We start from the raw sequence: 22,843 nt of genomic DNA on the forward strand, positions 1-22,843 counted from the left end.
TGAATGAAATTCAACATTGGGATGGATTGTATTGTAAAAGTTGGTTTCAGTTGGGATGACATGAAATTATTATTAACAGATCCAAAAAGTGGAATTTGTTCTGAAGCTGATACAGTAATGATAAATAACAGCAATAGTGGTAACCAAGTCAGGAAGATAGAACAGTTAGACAAAGGGGTTATTATGAGGAAGATGAGGGGTTTGTGATGATGGTATGGTAAATGAATCATAGTGAGTTAATAGCACGAAAGGTAAAGGAAACTGAGAAAATTGACTCCAAAGGGAAAAGATGAATTAAATAAACGTTTATTGAGTATTGTGACATCTTTGATGAAAAACAAGGGAGAGTAATAAATTATCCCATTCTTCATCAAGTCCTGTGGGGTAACATTTTGCAAAAGAAAAATGTTGGGAATGGAACTACAGTTGATAAAGAAGTGGAGAGTTAGTAAAGTTCCTCAGGGTGGTGCACTCTGTATTGTGTACCATGTGTGTGACTAGTGCAAGGGACACCTGCTGTGTGACATTTTCTTCCACTTCTCATTTTTCTGATGTCGCAATGTCTCATACTGATAATTGTGCCTAACTTATGCAACCTCTTCAACTTAACCCTTTCAAATCCAATAAATATACTCACTGCATACTCGCCAACTCTTGTTTATTTCACATAGATTACACTGATGTTTTTGCTAAATAAAATACAATATAAAAAATTGTCAACTTTATTTTATTTTACACTAGTTTTTGTAACCACATTTCATGTTTCTGTTAACCACTGTTATAATCTTTTTCTGTGTGGGACTTCTTAAAACATTCTCCTGGGTGCAGTCCAGGTTTCCTCTGACATGTTTCCCAGTAGGAACTGGTTTCCCTTTTTCCTCCAGTCTCCCTTCATTTTCTCTAAACCTTGCAATACTTTGCTGATTTTTTTTCTGTTGTAAAATGCATCTTCCCATTTAATTCCTCCTCGGTGTCAGACAATGATGGTCTTCCTCTTGCCTTTGAATTTATATTTCTCACCTGGCCGACTAGCTGTCTGATTAGATTTCTTATACTGCAAAGATGAATCTGCAGTTGTCCTCAACAGTCATTTGTGTCTATTGAGTAAAGAATATAACTGTTCACTACAGCAACTTAAAACAGCCAGAAGAATAATTTTTTTGCCACTTGTATCTTGTAAAACAATAGCAACCATAATACTTATCACCCCTCTGTACTCCACAATAATAATGGGTTTCAAGAACAACACAGGTTTATTCTTCCTATGAACAGTGGTCAATTGGGTCTGAAGACCAAAGAATGTACTCATCATTGCCACTATCTTTGGTAGGCACATAATTCTTATTCAGCAAGTTTCAACTTCTTCAAATCACATGGAAAATCTTTCCTAGAAGGTACCTGTTTGATGTAATTCCATTTTGTCTAATTAGTGAGCAGTTTGAGGGCTTATGTAGGATCTGTCAGTAATTATGTGACAGCCTGAACCACAAGCAGAAGCTAGTAATTGCTGTGACAAATGAACCACTATTAAGGTTGCAAAATGTCAGTCAGGATTAATCAAACTTTCTGTAGCTGTCTTTGCATAATATGGAATGTGAAAATAAACACAACCATTTTCTGAATCTCAAAGAAGACTCATAAATCCTACTTTGTAGCCTTCCTTCAATTGAATGCTTTCTTTGAATCCTACTGTGCTCTCATCTATAGCCAAATGTATTTTAGCACACAAAGTTCTTTGCATTTACAGTCAACATACTCATCACTAATGTTCTCTATCTTGCTCCCTCTTGTATGTTGAAGACTCTTGAGTTGTGACAGGTGGAACTAAATGCAGCATAAGAGAGAGAGAGAGAGAGAGAGAGAGAGGAGAGAGAGAGAGAGAGAGAGAGAGAGAGAGATAGATAGATAGATAGATAGATAGATAGAGAGAGAGAGAGAGAGAGAGAGAGAGAGAGAGATAGAGAGAGAGAGAAGAGACAACATCCTTGGAAAACAGAGTTCATTCCAGCCAGTCTTCTGTAAAATAGTCAACTAATTCTGCCTTCAAATTCAAAGCCATGTTCAATACCACACCAAGAGAAGCCTTCAGTTCTTGTAATGAAACGTCCATCTATGGGTTCCACACGAAGTGCCATTCTGTAACTTTTGTTTAGCATACATATTTGTAGCATTCACATATCACCATCAGTGGAAAAAAGTTGGAAATTTCACGTTTGGAGTTTGGTTAAGTACCATGAGGAATGGTGTAACCTTGTTGCATGACAGAAGAAGGAAATTCATGAGATCACCATTGCCATCATGATAAACCTTCCAGGTATTTGTTGCAGGTTGTGTCTCTTAATCAGTTTCCACTCCATCAGTAGATTTTGATTCACTAAAACATATCAATGCATGAAGGAAAAGTTTCTTCCCAATCTTTTATCACTAAATTCTCCTTAATACTCAATTTCTTTGAGAAGCAACCTGGCAATATCATCATCACTTAGATGTCTCCTACTGGCCATTATCCTATTAGAAATATGTGAATGCAAAATGTTAGAGTTATTATACGAGGTGCGACAACGAAGTAATGAGACTGACGTGAAAAAAAAAGTTGCTTACTGTTTTAGTCAAGTTTAGTGTTGCCTCCTTCAAAGTAGTTCCCTTCTGATTGCATGCACTTTTTCCAATGCTTCTTCCATTGATGGTAACATTTCCAGAACTCATCTTCTGTAATATCCTCCAAGACCCTCGTTACAGCTTTTTGGACATCTTGTGCTGTTTGAAAATGGTGTCCCTTGACCACTGTTTTGACTCTTGGAAATAAAAAAAAGTCGCATGGAGTGATATCTGGTGAATAAGGTGGCTGTGGTAGTACTGAAATTTGTTTTGAGGTTAAAAATTGCTGTACTGACAGAGCAGTGTTGGCATGGACACGAAGAACTCTTTTACTAAGTCTTTCTAAAATTTCTTTGTAGTAAGATTGATTAACTGTTTGTCCAGGAGGCACCCACTCTTTATAAACAATTCCCTTGGAATTAAAGAATCACACAAGCATTCATTTCACTTTCGACTTTGACATGCGAGCTTTGTTTGGTCTGGGTGATCCCTTTGAGCACCATTGTGAACTTTGGCATTTTGTCTCTGGACCATACTGAAAAAACCAACTTTCATCACCAGTGATAACATGGCTCAACAATTCTGGATTGATTTCTGTTTGCTCTAACAGATCGGCTGTCACATTTTTCCATGTTTCTCGCTGTTGTGGTAAGAGATTTTTGGAACTATTTTTGCACAAATCTTTCTCATACCAAGATCTTCAGTTATTATTAGATGAACTGTTTCTTGATTGATGTTCAGTTCTTCTGCAATCATTTTCATGATAATCTTCGATCAGATCGTACAAGTTCATGCAACCTGGGCAAGTTGACATCTGTCCATGAGGTTTGATGGTTGTCCACTAGTCTTCATCTTCAACATTTGTTCTGCCTTCACTAAACATTTTATGCCAAGAAAAACTTGAACTATTGACATAACCTCCTCTTCAAAAGCCTTCTGAGCTTACCATACGTTGTCATCACGTTTTCACCCAATTTAACGCAAAAAGAAATGGCATATCGTTGCACAATAATATTGACAAGAGACACAAACACATGTTAACTTATTACAGCACAACTCACAACTGAGGAGTTGCATGTGCCGCTTGGACTAGAAGCAGCTTATAGACCAAGGTCAAAGATATTGTGCCTACGCAAGCCTGTAGGGTTGCCACATCTTGCAAAGAAAATCAGTCTCATTACTTTATTGCCGCACCTCGTATCTTTTTACTAAGTGCTGCCATGCACCTAGTGAATCCCAATAACGGAGCAGACAGAAAGCATAATAATGGAAATATGTCAGACATCATCCAACATCGGGCCCATAATGGATTATTTTAATGTTAGGCATAGCCCAGCCGTGGATCTACCTACCTTTTATCTTCAGTTGTGCACAAATCATTGAGAGTACTGTATGGGATAACACAATGCATGGATATGTTTAGAGAAGATGAGAATGAAAAATGTTTCTTGAGTCCACAAAGTTATACAGAGAAATTCTTAACATGTAAGTCTATTTCAATTAAATGGTATTTACATTCATTGAGTAGTTATAAAGGACAGCTGGTAATTAGCCAGTTGAAACACTACGGAATTAGCAAGAAATCTGAAAGTAATACACAGATAAATGTTCAGGATAATTGCCACAGCACCAGTTATGTAGTAGGGAACAGAATTCTGCATTAGTGTCTGGCAAACTATTTTGAACATCCATATAACATCAAATTTAGCTGTGATACATTATACCTGTGAAAACATAACTGTCCATTGTATGGTATTTAATGTAAATCTTTTAAGTGTTTTTATCTTTAGTGAGCATAACATTATGACTGGATACACTATATAGTTTTCTTACTCTTCATTGAATGAACTTCCCATATTGTGATTGCCCCTGCTGTTACCACACTAAAGGAAAAAAATGGCAACATCCAGAAGGAGCTGTGTGACAAACAAAAGTTGGCAGGTGTTTTTACACATCTGAAGGATAATGTCTATTCAAATTTCTCAACAGTTACATTATGAGGATGTAAATCAGGTTTGCTTTAAACACATGCTGTAGTGGTCATGAGCATTAGTCACCTTTTAAATTGGTTATGGTGAGTTGATGTTAGTCAAGAATGCCTTTAAGGTTACAAAGACATCATTACCAGTACCTCACAGAGTTTGTATGATGTCTAACAGGGCTACAAGAAGCTGGATGTTTCTTCTGCAATATTGCAGAAAGATTTGGCAGAAGTGTAGCCACTATACATGATTGCTAGCAATGGTGGTCACAAGAATGTGCGGTTGCAAGAAGACCGGGCTGAGGATGGTGACGTGGCACTACCGAGAGGGTAGACCATTGTGTTCAACATACGGCTACATCTGTCACAGCATACTGCATTTGCAGCTGCAATCTAAACAGTAGTTGGCACCAGTGGCACAGCGAACAGTTAGAAATTATTTACTTCAAGGGCAGCTCTGAGCCAGTTGCCCCATAGTGTGCATTCCACTGACCCCAAACCACCACCATTTGCAACTTCAGTGGCGTCAAGAGAGATCTCATTGGAGGGCAGGGTGGAAGTCTGCTGCGTTTTCTGATGAAAGATGGTTCTGTCTTCGTGCCAGTGATGTCTGTATGTTGATTAGAAGACCAGTTGAGGGCCTGCAACCAACCTGTCTGCATGCTAGACACACTGGATCTGCACCTGTGGTGCAATTTCATATGATATCAGGAGCACTGTTGTGTTTATTCTATGCACCTCGATTGCAAATTTGTACATGTTGTGCTGCCATTTGTGAACAGCATTCCAGGTAGTGTTTTCCAACAGGATAAACCTCACCCTCATACCCCTGTTGTAACTCAACATGCTCTACAGAGTGTAGATGTATTCCCTCGGTCTGCTCGATCACCGTATTTATCTCCAATTGAGCGCATATGGGCCATAATCCGTGAACAGCATTAACTGTCCTTTTATTGACTGAACAAGTGCAACAGGAGTTGAACTCTATCCCACAAACTAACATCCAGCACCTGTACAACACAATTCATGCATGTTTGCATGCTTGAATTCAACAGTCTGGTGGTTAACATCTGTTATTAATGTACCAGCAGTTTGCATTTGCAATGGCTTACCTCCCTTTTACATCAACCTGTGATCTTGCTGTATTAATCACTTAACTGTGTTATCTAGGCAAATGTATTCCCAAAATTTCGTTACTCTAAATTAACTATTTTTTGGTGTTACAATTGTTTCCCCATCACTGCAACAATGACTGATTTTGAAAGGAGCCTGTTCTCACATATGAGTAGAAAACATTTCCTTATAGACAGAATAATGACACATGTAGTAATCACTGTACTAAGTGTGGACATCAAGAGAGTAGTAGATGATTGGCTCTTCAAAGTTTCCATAAACCTTCTCGATTCTCATGCCAGCATGAGCCTACTGACTTGTGATAGTATGCACTAAATGAATTATTATGTCAAGTTGCAGACACGCACAACTTAAAGACACTCACATACAGCTTTGAGCCACAGCCTTCATCAGTGAAACACACACACACACAAGCAAGCAAGCATCTCTCATGCACATATGAGCACCAACTCGACCACCTCGGGCCGGAATGTGAGTGTCTTTTAATTGTGCCTGTCTCCAACTTGACGTATCTTATTATACAATTTTTTTTTTAACTTAGTCACACAAGACCTTTGTAGTCTAATTGTTTGCGTAATTGAAAAATTATTCACATTTCTTATGTCTTGCTTAAAGAGTAACAACCTGAATTAACCATTACATTGCCACTTTGCACTTTATAAATGAGAAAATACTGCTTTGTGTACGTCTATGTGATTGTATATATTAGAAATAGATCACCTGTCTAGTCTGTACCTACCTATACCCCCTTGTAACCCAGATATTGTTGAGACTGCCTAATACAAGCCATTAAAACAAAACAGCTAAACAAAACTCAGTTAAGATATAGTTTAGTTACCTGGTTACCAGCATTAAGTTCATTGTCTGCATTCAGAAAAGATAATTTCTTATAATGGATGAGCTTCACATTTGATAAATTAACCTGTACAATGAAAATTGCAAAATATTGTAAGTCTATTTATTATTCGAAACTATGTCACCTATAGGTGAAGTTATAGTATGTGTTCCCCGCAATGAGTGACACTGATACAACACTTCAACTAATGTACACTGTTTACTCCATCAGTAAGATCTGAGACATACATATTCTGTGTAAATATGAGGTCTGTTCAAAAAATCCCAGAACACTCATAGTTTCACACAAATGGTGTGTTGGAGCGAAATGCAGCTGGCATCCCTACACCTGCATGTGTGTAATGTGTAAATGCCAGAAGTTTCATTGTTGTATGTCTGTTATTGTTCAGTGCTGTATTGAGTTCACACAATTTGCGAATTTTGAGGTGGCAGAGTTAGAGGAGCAATGCCTCTGCATTAAATTTTGCACGAAACTCAAGAAAATCTTTACAGAAACACACCAAATGATTCAGGAAGCCTACAGTGAAGAGTGCTTAAGCCATGCTTGGTGTTACGGTTGGTTCACATGGTTTAAAAATGGCCAGATGGAAGTTAAAGATGACCCTCATTCAGGAAGTCCTTTGACGTCTACCGATAATGCCCATGTCAGGAATGTCAACAAAATTATGTGTGTGACTCGTCAAGCTTTCCTGGCTGATGTGTTGTAAATAGTCTTCACGGGTTTTGCCGCCAGATCACATTGTGCAAATTCCACAATATTTCCTCAGAGCAACTGTCCGGCATCTTCAGGTGGTTCAACCTTGCTGGTAGCTAGGTAGATGGTATTCACACACCAACACCCCATTTTTAGAACACGTGTGGGATGAATGCGCGGCCATGGAAATTGCACATGTGCAATGATTTGCCATATTCAAACACTCTCTGCCAAAAATCGCAGAGCAGCTCTCCTGCACGTGCGCTGTATGCTGCACTTGTCAACAGTGCAGCCAGATGTTACTCACCAATGGTTATACTAACCCAATGTTATGATGGGCCTGTTATCAAAGAATCTTGATCTTTGTGTTGTGATTTAATAGAAGCCAATGCAAGGTTCCAGGCTGTGCTCAGTTGTAATCCCGTATCCTTGTTGATGAGATTATCCATTGTACGGATATGTATTGCTTCCCTAACCCTTTCAGGGGCAAAATTTAAAAAAAAAATTAATTTTTAATTTTTCCTTGTTTTTATTGTATTAATTTTCATACAGTGAGACAGAAAAATGTAAAAATTATTGGTGGATGGATATGTGTGTGTGTGCGAGTGTATACCCGTCCTTTTTTCCCCCTAAGGTAAGTCGTTCCGCTCCCGGGATTGGAATGACTCCTTACCCTCTCCCTTAAAACCCACATCCTTTCGTCTTTCCCTCTCCTTCCCTCTTTCCTGATGAGGCAACAGCTTGTTTCGAAAGCTTGAATTTTGTGTGTATGTTTGTGTGTCTATCGACCTGCCAGCACTTTCATTTGGTAAGTCACATCATCTTTGTTTTTAGATATAAAAATTAAATGAAATATACATAAACTGAACACATACTGGGTGATTTCAAATGGAGCGCTGCCCACTAAATGTCATCACTTTTGATGATACAGTAAAAAGCAATTCCTTTCTGCAGATAAGCATAAGGCTACCTGGCAGTGACTACATGTCCATCTGCTTCTGTGGGGTTCTTTCTTTGTGCTGCAGTGCACACAGCGCCTTGAGATTCCATGTTTTGGCAGATGTTTTGCTTCCGATATACATTTCTCATGGGGAACAAGAGTTTTGAATTTTTTTGCAGATGGTTCTGACGGTGTACTGGGATGGCCAGGACTATCTTTGAAGACATTACTGCTCGCTGTTGGATTATATAATCGAAACAGAATAAATTCAATAGGAGTATCAACTATATACCAAAATAATCTTAGCCACCACCTTCGTGATTTCCTGTCTATTGCATAAAAACTGTTCATCATATCTGCCTTATCGACACAGCCCATATTTGCATCATATGATTTCACTATTTTTGGGCTAGGTACCTTTGCAATTTTTCCATCCTTTTCTTTATGGCTGACTTCTTCAACACATACAGGCAAATCAATTGTAAACAGCAACGTGACTACACATTTGTCTTTCCATTTGATGCAAGCAATGCCATCAGAATGAACTGACCAGTCAAAATCTTTTCTTTGCAACTCTTTGTCTGTTTTTACTGTAGGAAGTCCTTTTCTGTGTGATCTAATTATTCCACTGGCAAAAAGTCCGTCATCTTTTAGCTTCTGTAAAAGTGAGACACTGGTAAAAAAATTATCAAAGTATATGTGGTATCCCTTTCCTTCCAAGCCTTTACACATATCTCTCACAATTCTCTCTCCTAAGGATTTTTCCACTATGCCTTCAACTTTTCCAGTTTATATCTGAAAATCACAAATACATCCAAGATGATCAGCTCTGACCCAGATTTTGTATCCCCTCTTGATTTGCTTTTGGGGCATATATTGTTTGAATGTGACTCGTCCTTTGAACTTCACCATGTATTCATCTATAGCTTGCTCCTTAGTAGGCGCATAGAATTCTTTGAAGTTTATCAGTATCTGATTGATTAGTGGACAGATTTTATATAATTTGTCATAATTTCTGCTCTCCCTTGAAGGCGTAACAGCATTGTCATTGATGTGAATATGTGTCAAAACCCAGCTGAACCTTTTTAACAACATTAGTGAGGAAATGTACTCATCTAGAAGTTCCTTATGGGATGACCAGCAATCACGATAATAACAGGGTTTCCTGATTCCCATTAGAATGTTTATAGCCAAAAATACTTTTAGTTCTGCTTTAGAAACAGGCCTGAAATTGCCACCTTTCTGTAATGTGTACAGGTTAGACTGGAAAACTATGTGTTCTAACATATTGTCACAAAACAGACACAAAAAAAAATCTACTGGTTGCATACCTTCACTGTCATTTTTAAGTTTTCCTTGTACACCAGCTTCCTCTGAAAAATTGGCGGCAAAGTTCATTGCACTGACGTCCTTTCTCCATGAAAAATTCGCAATGGAAGACAGTGGCAAATCATCATTAGTGCTGAAACTATGATCACTGTCATTGTCAAAATGGTCCTCACTCTTACTTTCTGAAATAATTTGAGATAAAACAGGTGTTTTCATTCACAAATCCAGATCACTATCTTCAGCTAGCACATCATTTTCACTGTCACTGCTAGTGTCAATCTGTGAGTCTGGATCTGCAGGAATATCTGTGAAAAGGCAGTCCAGAATTTCCTCATTCTTTACTCTGTGAGAGTACATCATGTGAAACTGGGGGAAAAAATTCGTCACACCTACTAATGCTGCCGTTACAGGAGCAGTGGTTTCAAATGGAACCACCACAACATTCACGGAAATAAATGCATTATTTTGCAGTATATATAGTATTAATGTAAACAGAACAGTATTCTGCATTTAATACAGGCTTATTATAAATGATTGAAGCGATTTCACAGCTCTACAATAACTTTATTATTTGAGATATTTTCACAATGCTTTGCACACACATACAAAAACTCAAAAAGTTTTTTTTTGGCATTCACAAATGTTCGATATGTGCCCCTTTAGTGATTCGGCAGACATCAAGCTGATAATCAAGTTCCTCCCACACTCGGCGCAGCATGTTCCCATCAATGAGTTCGAAAGCATCGTTGATGCGAGCTCGCAGTTCTGGCACGTTCCTTGGTAGAGGAGGTTTAAACACTGAATCTTTCACATAACCCCACAGAAAGAAATCACATGGGGTTAAGTCGGGAGAGTGTGGAGGCCATGACATGAATTGCTGATCATGATCTCCACCACGACCGATCCATCGGTTTTCCAATCTCCTGTTTAAGAAATGCCGAACATCATGATGGAAGTGCGGTGGAGCACCATCCTGTTGAAAGATGAAGTCGGCGCTGTCGGTCTCCAGTTGTGGCATGAGCCAATTTTCCAGCATGTCCAGATACACGTGTCCTGTAACGCCTTTTTCGCAGAAGAAAAAGGGGTCGTAAACTTTAAACCGTGAGATTGCACAAAACACGTTAACTTTTGGTGAATTGTGAATTTGCTGCACGAATGCGTGAGGATTCTCTACCGCCCAGATTCGCACATTGTGTCCGTTCACTTCACCATTAAGAAAAAACGTTGCTTCATCACTGAAAACAAGTTTCGCACTGAACGCATCCTCTTCCATGAGCTGTTGCAACCACGCTGAAAATTCAAAGCATTTGACTTTGTCATCGGGTGTCAGTGCTTGTAGCAATTGTAAACGGTAAGGCTTCTGCTTTAGCCTTTCCCGTAAGATTTTCCAAACCGTCGGCTGTGGTACGTTTAGCTCCCTGCTTGCTTTATTCGTCGACTTCCGCGGGCTACGTGTGAAACTTGCCCGCACGCGTTCAACCGTTTCTTCGCTCACTGCAGGCCGACCCATTGATTTCCCCTTACAGAGGCATCCAGAAGCTTTAAACTGCGCATACCATCATCGAATGGAGTTAGCAGTTGGTGGATCTTTGTTGAACTTCGTCCTGAAGTGTCGTTGCACTGTTATGACTGACTGATGTGAGTGCATTTCAAGCACGACATACGCTTTCTCGGCTCCTGTCGCCATTTTGTCTCACTGCGCTCTCGAGCGGTCTGGCGGCAGAAACCTGAAGTGCGGCTTCAGCCGAAAAAAACTTTATGAGTTTTTCTACGTATCTGTAGTGTGTCGTGACCATATGTCAATGAATGGAGCTACAGTGAATTTATGAAATCGCTTCAATCATTTGTAATAGCCCTGTACATGCATAAAAGTTACCTAATACAGAAGAATACAATCACAATTTGAGAACAAAAACATTCGCGCACAGCAAACAAAAATGGCTATCCAACTCGCCTCACTACTTGCTAATATTTACAGATTTTGAAGGGGTTCCAGTGACAGCCGCTAGAGGGCAGCACCAACTAGGCTGCTGATTGGTGTCCCCAATTGTAGCCACTGCCCTTTTGCCACAAAATGAGAAAATTGTAGGTGGTTTCAAACGGAACCACTTCCCCTGAAAGGTTTAATGATTCAATACCAGAATGATGATGCTGGGGATAAAACTTCCGTCTTTTCATAAATCATATGATGTCCTGTATTCAGGCAGTGTTCCGCAACTGCTGACTTTTCCGGTTGATGAAGGCATGTATGATGTTCATCGCAGTGTTCTTGTACTGTCTGGCCTGTATATGCTGCCCCACACGTCATCTTACCTGCTGGCAAAGGAAATGCTACTGTGCTTCTCTCACACACAGAATGTAACAGCAAGATATACAAACAGCTCGATGATCCTGCATATAACAAATTAAAAAGTGATCCAATGAATAGGATCCAGAGACAAACTGTGGAACTCATCAGGAAGAGCTTGATTCCAGGGAAAGTCGCTAAGAGTTTGTGTCAACAGGCTGCACAGTTCCTCCTAGACTCTACAGCCTACCATAAGAATGGGTTGCCTCTCCGGCCCATTGTGTGTAACATAGGAGCACCTACTTATTTTGTTGCCTAATACCTGACATCACTATTGGGACCTCTCATAGGCAAGTGCGACCATCACATTTGAAACTCTGAAGATTTCATAGGTCACCTGAAAACCCTTAGATTGCAGTCATTGAATCTGTTAGTAAGTTTCGATGTTGTGTCTTTATTTACAAAGGTGCCCTTGCAGGACTCTTTGGAGCTCATTAGCAACAAGTTTGAGGAGGAAATAGTAGCATTATTCAAACATGCTTACTTCAACATACTTCTTATTTCTAGTCCAATATTTTGAACAAGTGGATGGTGTTGCTATGGGAAGCCCTCTGTCTCCTGTGGTGGCCAATTATTTTATGGAGGAATTTAAAGATAAAGCACTGCAGTGAGCCACTCTCAAGCCCTCCTGTTTTCTGTGGTATTTGGATGATACATATGTGGTGTGGCCACATGGACTTGATACTCTACCTACGTTTCTTCAGCATCTGAATTCCCTCCATCTGAATATAAACTTCACAATGTAAGTGGAAAAAGATGATACTTTACCTTTTCTTGGTATGAAGGAAAGCAGATGGAACCTTGGGACACAGCGTCTACCACAATCCAACGCATACAGATCTATATCTGCAGGCCACAAGCTGCCATCATCCGGCACAATGCAGTAGTGTATTAGGTACGTTAGTTCACAGAGCATATGTGGTATCCGATCCTGAGAGCCTGTCAAGTGAAATACAACATTTGAAGACAGTGTTCCGACAAACTGGTTATTCTGAGAGATAGATACATAATGCATTCAGGCCCAGGCAAGTTCAATCTATGGAGCAGAATGAAGATACAAAGACAGCCACCACTATGGCCTTTTTGCCGTATTTTGGTGCCATGTCGTCGAGAATCGGAAAGAGTCCTCAGAAGAAACGGAATTAAGTGTGTTTTTCAACCATCTGCAAAACCGAGAAACCTGTTGGGTTCAGTTAAGGATGACCTTGCACTGAGGAAATGTGGTGTGTACAAGATTCCTTGTCAGTGTGGTGCAGAGTATATAGGCCAGACATGTCGCACAGTACAAGAACGCTGCGATGAACTTAAGCATCATACACGCCTTCGTCAACTGGAAAAGTCAGCAGTTGTGGAACACTGCCAGAATACAGGACATCATATGATTTATGTAAAGATGGAAGTTTTATCCGCGGCATCATCTTTCTGGGACTGCATCAGTAAGGAAGCAATACATATCTGTACAGCCAATAATCTCATCAACAAGGAAACAGGATTTCAACTAAGCACAGCCTGGAACCCGGCTGTGGCTGCTGTTAAATCACGATGCGAAAATCAAGATTCTTTGATAACAGGCCCGTCATAACACTGGACTAGTATGGCCATTGGTGAGTAGCGTCTGGCTGCACTGTTGACAAATGGAGCGTACAGTGCACGCACAGGAGAGCTGCTCTGCAATATTTGGCAGAGGGAGTTTGAATACGGCAAATCAATGCACATGCGCGATTTCTGCAGCTGCACATTCTTTGCGCACATGTTCTAAAAATGGGTCACTGGTGTGTGGATACCGTCAGTCATACCCAGCCATGAGCAAGGTTCAACCACCTGAAGATGTTGGACAGTTGCTCTGAGGAAATATTGTGGAATTTGCACAACGTGATCCGGCAGCAAACATGTGATGACTATTTACAAAATTGTGTGTGCCAATCGAAGTCTGACTGTCCAAGAGATTGAGAAGAATGTAACATTTCAGTTGGATCATGTCATGTAATCCCGACACAGCATCTTGGAGGGCATCAAGTTTCCACCAAGTTTGTCCCACAGCTCTAAACAAGAAAGACCTTCACTGCACAATCTGTGAAAAGCTTTTGGAGCGCACAAATGAGAATGAGATATTCCTTAAGAGAATTGTAACTGGCGATCAGACATGGGTCTACAGTTGTGATGTTGAGACCAAGGTTCAATCTTCACAATGGGCCAGCAAAGGTTCTCCAAGACCAAAAAGAGCTTGTCAGGTCAGGTCAAATGTCAAAGCCGTGCTGATAGTTTTCTTTGAAGGATTAGTTCACTATGAATTCATGCCACAGGGACAATCTGTTAATTGATGATACTATAGGGACGTGTTGCAAAGCCTGCATGAAAATGTGAGAAGGAAATGGCCTAAAATGTGGTGAGACAATTCATGGTTCTTGCAGCACACATTTATCCTCATTGGTGCATGACTATTGCACAAAAAATGAAATCACAATGCTGCCTCATTCTTTGTACTCTCCAGACTTGGCTCCTGCAGACTTTTTTTAATTTCCAAAGTTGCAAACCTTGTTGAAATGATGAAGATTTGCAACAATAGATGAGATGAAAGAAAACTTGAGACGTGCTTTGTGCAATCCAACAAGAGGCATACCAAGACTGCTTCTCAAAGTGGAAATGGCATTTGGGAGTGGGGTATCAATCATGGAGGAGAGTATTTCGAAGGAGACCATGTGTAGAAAAATTTTATGGTCAAAGTTCCATAATTTTTTGAACAGACTTCATAGCATGTTATTATCATATACCTAATCCACTTTAAGTTTTCAGTCAATCTTATATGCCATATCATAGTGCCAATGTGACACTGTACTGTTATATAATTAGTACTCTTATTGGTGATGATTGCTGATGAAAAGACATTGTCGGAAGAAAGGCATAATGATGTATCATTGATTCATTGACAATGAGTATAGCACATGTAAGTGCACCAAGTATGAGTCTGAAAGTTATTGTAGAGGTTCAGAACAAAGACACACTGAGGTGACGAAAGTCATGGGATACCTCCTAATATCATGTTGGACATTCTTTTACGAAACACAGTGCACTAACTTCATGTGGCATGGACTCAACAAGTCATTGGAAGTTCCTTGCAGAAATATTGAGCCATGGTGCATCTATAGCATTGAGAAGTGTTGCCAGTGCAGGATTTTCTCTTGATTATGTTTGGTAAGTGTTCAATGGGATTCCTGTTGGGCAATCTGGGTGGCTAAACCATTCACTAGAATTGTCTAGAATGTTTTTCAAACCAATCACAAACAACTGTTGCCATGTGGCATGGTGCATTCTCATCCATAAGAATTCCATAATCGTTGGGTGCAAGTACCCGAATGTTATGTTCAATGATCAGTTCATAAAATTAATGGTGAAAACCTTCAGATCATTTATTTTGCGTAATTCGCTACTAGTTTCAGTCAATGACCATTATCAGGCTTAGCTGGCATAAACAGCAGGAAACTTATATCATAATTTGAACAAAAGTAATTTGCTCTTTTAACACACCATAATATGAAAAAATTTCGCACAATAATAACAGTGTACAATAATTTTCATCAAGAAGCAAGTCCACATTGACAGCTAGTAAGTAGTGTTACTAGCTGTTGGTGTGGACTTGCTTCTTGATGAAAATTGTTGTACGCAGTTACTTTGTGAGAAACTTTTCACATACTGTGGTAGTCATTACACTGCCCTTTTGTACCTTGTGCATGTGATACTACTGCTCTCAGTAAATGTACATATTGCTATTCCATGACATTTGTCACTTCATGGCAAGTATTTTTAGTAAGTGACAGAAGTAAGTGTTGTGACTCGCCGATCATTCAAAGTGCTGCCGCGCAATTACGTGCGTCCTCTACGTGCGGCGCTGTCTGCCAGCCATGCAGCAGCTGCGCCACCTAAGCGGCCAGCCGAGCAGCGGCCGCTAGACTGGGACTCAGTGCTCATTCAAATGCTAACGTGTACATATGTCTTACTTCACAACTTACTCTGTGACTTACAGGGTGTTTCAAAAGTGACCGGTATATTTGAAATGGCAATAAAAACTAAACGAGCAGCGATAGAAATACACCATTTGTTGCAGTATGCTTGGGACAACAGTACATTTTCAGGCGGACAAACTTTTGAAATTACAGTAGTTACAATTTTCAACAACAGATGGCGCTGCAAGTGATGTGAAAGATATATAAGACAACGCAGTCTGTGGGTGCGCCATTCTGTACGTCGTCTTTCTGCTGTAAGCGTGTGCTGTTCACAACGTGCAAGTGTGCTGTAGACAACATGGTTTATTCCTTAGAACAGAGGATTTTTCTGGTGTTGGAATTCCACCGCCTAGAACACAGTGTTGTTGCACCAAGACGAAGTTTTCAACGGAGGTTTAATGTAACCAAAGGACCGAAAAGCGATACAATAAAGGATCTGTTTGAAAAATTTCAACGGACTGGGAACGTGACGGATGAACATGCTGGAAAGGTAGGGCGACCGCGTACGGCAACCACAGAGGGCAATGCGCAGCTAGTGCAGCAGGTGATCCAACAGCGGCCTCGGGTTTCCGTTCACCGTGTTGCAGCTGTGGTCCAAATGACGCCAACGTCCACGTATCGTATCATGCGCCAGAGTTTACACCTCTATCCATACAAAATTCAAACGCGGCAAGCCCTCAGCGCCGCTACCATTGCTGCACGAGAGACATTCGCTAACGATATAGTGCACAGGATTGATGACGGCGATATGCATGTGGGCAGCATGTGGTTTACTGACGAAGCTTATTTTTACCTGGACGGCTTCGTCAATAAACAGAACTGGCGCATATGGGGAACCGAAAATCCCCATGTTGCAGTCCCATCGTCCCTGCATCCTCAAAAAGTACTGGTCCGGGCCGCCATGTCTTCCAAAGGAATCATTGGCCCATTTTTCAGATCCGAAACGATTACTGCATCACGCTATCTGGACATTCTTCGTGAATTTGTGGCGGTACAAACTGCCTTAGACGACACTGCGAACACCTTGTGGTTTATGCAAGATGGTGCCCGGCCACATCGTACGGCCGACGTCTTTAATTTCCTGAACGAATATTTCGATGATCGTGTAATTGCTTTGGGCTATCCGAAACATACAGGAGGCGGCGTGGATTGGTCTCCCTATTCGCCAGACATGAACCCCTGTGACTTCTTTCTGTGGGGACACGTGAAAGACCAGGTGTACCGCCAGAATCCAGAAACAATTGAACAGCTGAAGCAGTACATCTCATCTGCATGTGAAGCCATTCCGCCAGACACGTTGTCAAAGGTTTCGGGTAATTTCATTCAGAGACTACGCCATATTATTGCTACGCATGGTGGATATGTGGAAAATATCGTACTATAGAGTTTCCCAGACCGCAGCGCCATCTGTTGTTGAAAATTGTAACTACTGTAATTTCGAAAGTTTGTCTGCCTGAAACTGTACTGTTGTCCCAAGCATATTGCAACAAACGGTGTATTTCTATCGCTGCTCGTTTAGTTTTTATTGCTGTTTCAAATATACCGGTCATTTTTGAAACACCATGTATATGTGTTGTGTCATTCCGAAATATATGTGTTAAACTTGAAGTTCTAACAATTGGCGACGAGGTAGTGGATTTTTCCTTTTCACCGTTGACTCACAGGGTTCCATGGCTACTGTCGAGCAGCTCTTGCAAAATCTCCTTGAACAGCAAACGCTTCTCACAGCGGCGATTCGCGATTTCGGCGCGGCGTCAAATGCAGGGCGTTTCTCGTCGTTGGCTATACCTCCTTTTCCTCCTTACGAGACGGAGGAAGACTGGTCAGATAATGAGAAACGTCTTCGACAGCACTTCTTGGCATTTCATGTCACGGACGAACAACCATGTAAGTCTCTGTTCCTTTCCTGGATTTCACCTCAAATGTATCAGTTGTTGTCGCAATTGGCTCCTTTGAAGGATCCTGCGTCTTTGTCCTTTGCTGAAATGTGCTCACTTCTATCTGTCTATTTTCAAAAGCAAACGCATGTGGTAGCTTATCGTTGTCACAAACAACCGAATCAATCCTATCGCGCTTGGGCTGTTGAACTTCACGGCTTCAGTCGAAAGTGTCAATTTGTTACTGACGTTCACAAAGAATCCTATGCCGATTCCATGGTACGGGATGCTATTATCCGGTCGGCGCCCGACAAAGAAGTTCGGCAATGTGCCCTTCAGTTGGCTAATCCGACTCTAGATGAAGTTCTCTCCATTGCGCAGTCTTTTGAAATTTCTCGCGCCGCTGGGGCGCAAATAGAGGTGTGGGGTGATGTTGGGGAAGTACAACCTCTGTGCGCTGTTGACGATGCGTGCGGCGCATCCCCGCCGGCCGACGTGGCCGCAGTGCGCTCCCACGCGCAGCCTCGGCCTAGCCGTAAACAACCCACTACGAAATTGCAGCAAAACTCCCGGCAACTTCCTTCATGTCTGCGGTGTTTTACGCAACATTCACGCGAGGATTGTCCCCAACGTTAGGCTGTGTGTAACAACTGCAAAAAGAAAGGTCATGTGTCTTCCGTTTGCAAATCCGACCGCATACATGATGTTCATGAACGTGACGCTGATTCTGATTCTGTGTTGTCTGTCAATTGCACTTCTTCCCTTTCAGGGAAGTTATTCCTCACTGTCCAAATCCTTGGTCGAGATGTTCGCATGCAAGTGGATACAAGTTCTGCTGCCACTATAATTAATTCTCAGATGTATCTTCAGCTGGGTTCTCCACTCCTGTCCCCTGTCACTCGGCAATTACGGACATATAATAAACAGAAGATTTCTCTCTTGGGACAGTTTAATGCAGAGGTATCTTACAAATCCGTCGTTCGCACTATTCCCATATTTGTGGTCGACCAGAGCAACGCAGAAAATCTTTTTGGTTTCGATGCCTTTCGCGTTTTTGGGTTCTCCATAGATGACTCTGTCAATATTGTCTCTGATGCTGTTCCTTATGCTCAACTGGATTCCTTGTCGACGACATTTTCGTCCCTTTTTTCTCCTGGGTTAGGCCGTGCAAACGACTTTGAAGCTCATATCATGCTCAAACCCACTGCTCGGCCTAAGTTTTTTCGGGCTCGGCCCATTCCTGTGGCCCTTCGTGATCGGGTAAAACGGGAGTTGGATCGTCTCACTGCTCAGGGGTCTTGCTTCCTGTCACTTCCAGTGAGTGGTTCTCTCCTGTCGTCGCAGTTGCTAAGCCAAATGGTGATATTCATCTCTGTGGCGATTTCATAGCCACTGTAAATGCTCAATGCCTCATCGACACTTACCCTATGCCCCGTCATGAAGAACTGTTCACTAAAATTGCTGGAGGCCAGTACTTTTCTAAAATTGACCTGTCAGAAGCTTATCATCAACTTCCTCTCAACACTGCTTCCCAGCAGTTTCTGGTCCTTAACACGCGTTTCAGTCTCTATCAATACCAACGCTTGCCATTCGGGGTTGCTAGCACCCCTGCTCTCTTTCAGCAATTCTTGGAACAATTATTGCTTCCTGTCCCTGGGTGTATCAATTACATGGACGACATTGTTGTCACTGGCTCCACCACCGAAGAACATCTTCAAAATCTCCGCACACTTTTTCATGTCTTACAGACTGCCGGTCTTAAGTGTAATCTTCAGAAATCACAGTTTTTTCAGGCGTCTATCACGTACTTGGGGTTTCAACTCTCTCGGGATGGTATTCGTCCGCTTCAACAAACTGTCGCTGCGATCGATGCCCTTCCTTGCCCTACATCTGTTAAGGAACTGCATGCCTTCTTGGGGAAAATAGCATACTATCACAAGTTTTTACCATCTGCGGCTTCGGTGGCTCAGCCGTTGCATCGCCTGTTGCATAAAAATGTGCCTTTTCACTGGTCCGCGTCATGTGAAGCGGCTTTCCAGAAGTTGAAGACTATGCTGAAACAGGCCCCCTGCCTGGCTAGTTATCGACCTGGCCAACATCTTGTTCTGGCCACAGATGCCTCTCACTATGGGGTCGGTGCAGTCCTTGCGCACCGTTTTTCTGACGGTTCGGAACAACCCATTGCTTATGCCTCCAAAACGCTTACAGATGCCCAACAAAAGTATTCTCAAATTGAGAAAGAAACTTTGGCCATCATTTATGCTCTTCATAAGTTTGGTGTTTTTCTCTATGGCTCAAAATTTCATCTTGTCATGGATCATAAACCACTTGTTTCCTCGTTTCATCCATCAACGTCACTTCCCGACAAGGCTGCACACCGCTTCCAGCGTTGGGCTCTTTACTTGTCCCGTTTCAATTATGAGATTCATTTCCAGCCAACGGCTCAACATGCGAATGCTGATGCTCTGTCTCGCCTTCCCATGGTTCCTGATCAGGCATTTGATAGGGACGAACTTTTGTGTTTCCACCTGGATGTTGCCAAGCAGCGGGTTGTGGATGGGTTCCCCATCACTGGGGACAGGCTGGCAGCTGCTACGGGTTCTGACCCTACCCTCTCCCGGGTTTTACACTGTATTCAGAAGGGTTGGCCACATCGCCCGTCCGCTAAGACTTCTGATCCGTTGCGGAACTACTACACTTTGCGCTACCACCTCACGGCTAGGTATGGTGTTATCCTCCTCTCTACTGACAATGCTTCGCCGCATGTTGTGGCACCTGCGTCTTTGCGTGCTTCGGTCTTGCGCCTCCTTAACCAAGGGCACTGGGGTGTGTCTCGCACAAAATCTCTGGCGCGCCGTCATGTGTACTGGCCTGGCATTGACTCTTAAATAGCACACATGGTCGATGCCTGCGGCCCTTGTGCATCACAGGCCGCCCCGAAGTCATCTTCGTCACCGTGGCCTTCGCCTGTGAAGCCCTGGGAGTGCATTCATGCTGACTTTGCGGGACCCTTTTTAGGTACTTATTGGCTCCTTGTAATTGACGCCTACTCTAACTTTCCTTTCATTGTCCATTGCACGTCACCTACCACCTTTCGCTTAGTCTCTTTTCTATTTGTTTTGTTTTACTATTACTCGCGTAACAACTAATGTATGAGATAAAATATGTTACTACGAAAAGAGCCCCGAAATACATTTTAGTGATGCTGTGCTATGACTTTCTTTGGATCATTAATTTTCAACGAAACAAAATATATTATGTTCTTATTGTTCTGGATCTGGCTTTCTATTAAAGGAACATTTTTTCGTTACTGTAACTCGCCATAAAGTTCAACATATCTTCCTTACTTTATAGTTATTGAAAAGGTTAATGAAAATTACTTCGTTATCAATACTGATGTTACAGTACGCAATGATTTTTCAACATCAAAATTTTGCAGTGGATTTTTGTTAACAGTAAAACAACAATAAGTACCACGACTAACACGAGAACATGAGACTATTATCGGAGAAAATATATGTTTTTACTATAAGGTTGCCAGACCAGAACTACGCACAGCAAGATTTCTTTTATGTTATGAAGGTAAATTATCTTTTTGCACTGTTAGTAATATATTATCAGCAGCCCGCATCAACCTGTAAAACACATCATAAAATCTGCTGCTCTGCTCTGCAGTTCCGAAAGCTGAAAGAAATAATTTTACTTCACTATTACCTGCCCGCTTCTTTGCGGTATGATAGATTTCATTTAATGCAATTTGAATGTGCCGCGGCAGTGACTCGTTCGTTCGTAGCGCAGCTCTGCCCCATGAATAATATTTAAATAACTGAAAATGTCTTAAAGGGATGGGATAAAATACCAGGCAAGCTTATTACAAATCATAATGCAAGGTTTCACTAAGTAACTCTATTGAAAACATTTAAACAATTCAATTAATTACACACCTTTCCAAGACTATGTCTAATGGCGTCCCTCTTACAATCTTGACAAAAGAATGCTATGCTAGCGTACAATATAATGTCACAGGCTATCCTACTCACGTAACTCCAAGAAGACGACAGAGAAATTAATGTTCGTTCTGTATTATTTATACTAGTCACATATTCTCATCTTTGTTTGATATTTAATAAGTATCGTCTGTGGCGGTTTCAGTACTCGCCGACACAGATATTATCTAAAATAAATAAAAAAACAGTACATAATTTTATACAAGAACAAAACATGACACATAATGCTTTCTCTTTATTACATAATATGTCTTTTGCTAAGAGACGTTACAATACCCCCTCGCAGCAATTGACTAACATTAAGAATGTTCGGCAATATGGTGCCACTAACGTCCATTTTGTCATTGTTTGTCACCTTATTTGGAATCTTCACCATTCACTTGTTTGCTATTTTGCACTATAGTTTTAATCACACTCTTTATGGTTTTCTCACACTTTGCGAGGTGACCGTAAACCTAGTCCCAGGGTCATTACAGTTTTCTGGCTCCCCCATTCGGGCTATGTGCGGTCAGAAAACCTGGGAAAACTGCGCCGGAGCCATGGTCATCCCGCCTGGTTTGTTGTAAAACACAGTCTGATTGTTCATCAAAAAAGGTTGGTATTTATCAAATGTTCACAGATAACAAAGGTTATTTATGACAAAATGTTAAACTTTTAGTCCCCTTGTTGAAAATGTACCTTTTACTCTCTTTCACATTTGTGGTAATATTTGTGTTCTGTGTCACACTAAAAGTCAATAATTAAATAGTTTTACAGTAGTGTAATGGATTGTCTCTACACTTACTACGACAAATGTTCTACCATGGTATGGCATTCGTGTCAGTTTGCTTCACTAATATGATGAAAACATATAACATATATCATCAAACAAGTGAATGTTTTGAGTTTATACACAGTAAACTAAAGAAAAAATGTTTTTTACGTAATTTCGTGTCCAATAAATCATTTTCATGTTAGTACATTAACAGTGTAGTTGGTAATGTTCGGTTGAATGTCGACAATGTCGTACGGAGCGGGCGGGCAAAGCAATTGTTGCGTAGTGTCGTATGGAACGCGGCGTGCCAATGACCGCTAGGGTCG

The sequence above is a fragment of the Schistocerca nitens genome, chromosome 1 (genome assembly GCF_023898315.1).
Source record: "Schistocerca nitens isolate TAMUIC-IGC-003100 chromosome 1, iqSchNite1.1, whole genome shotgun sequence".
NCBI lineage: Eukaryota > Metazoa > Arthropoda > Insecta > Orthoptera > Acrididae > Schistocerca > Schistocerca nitens.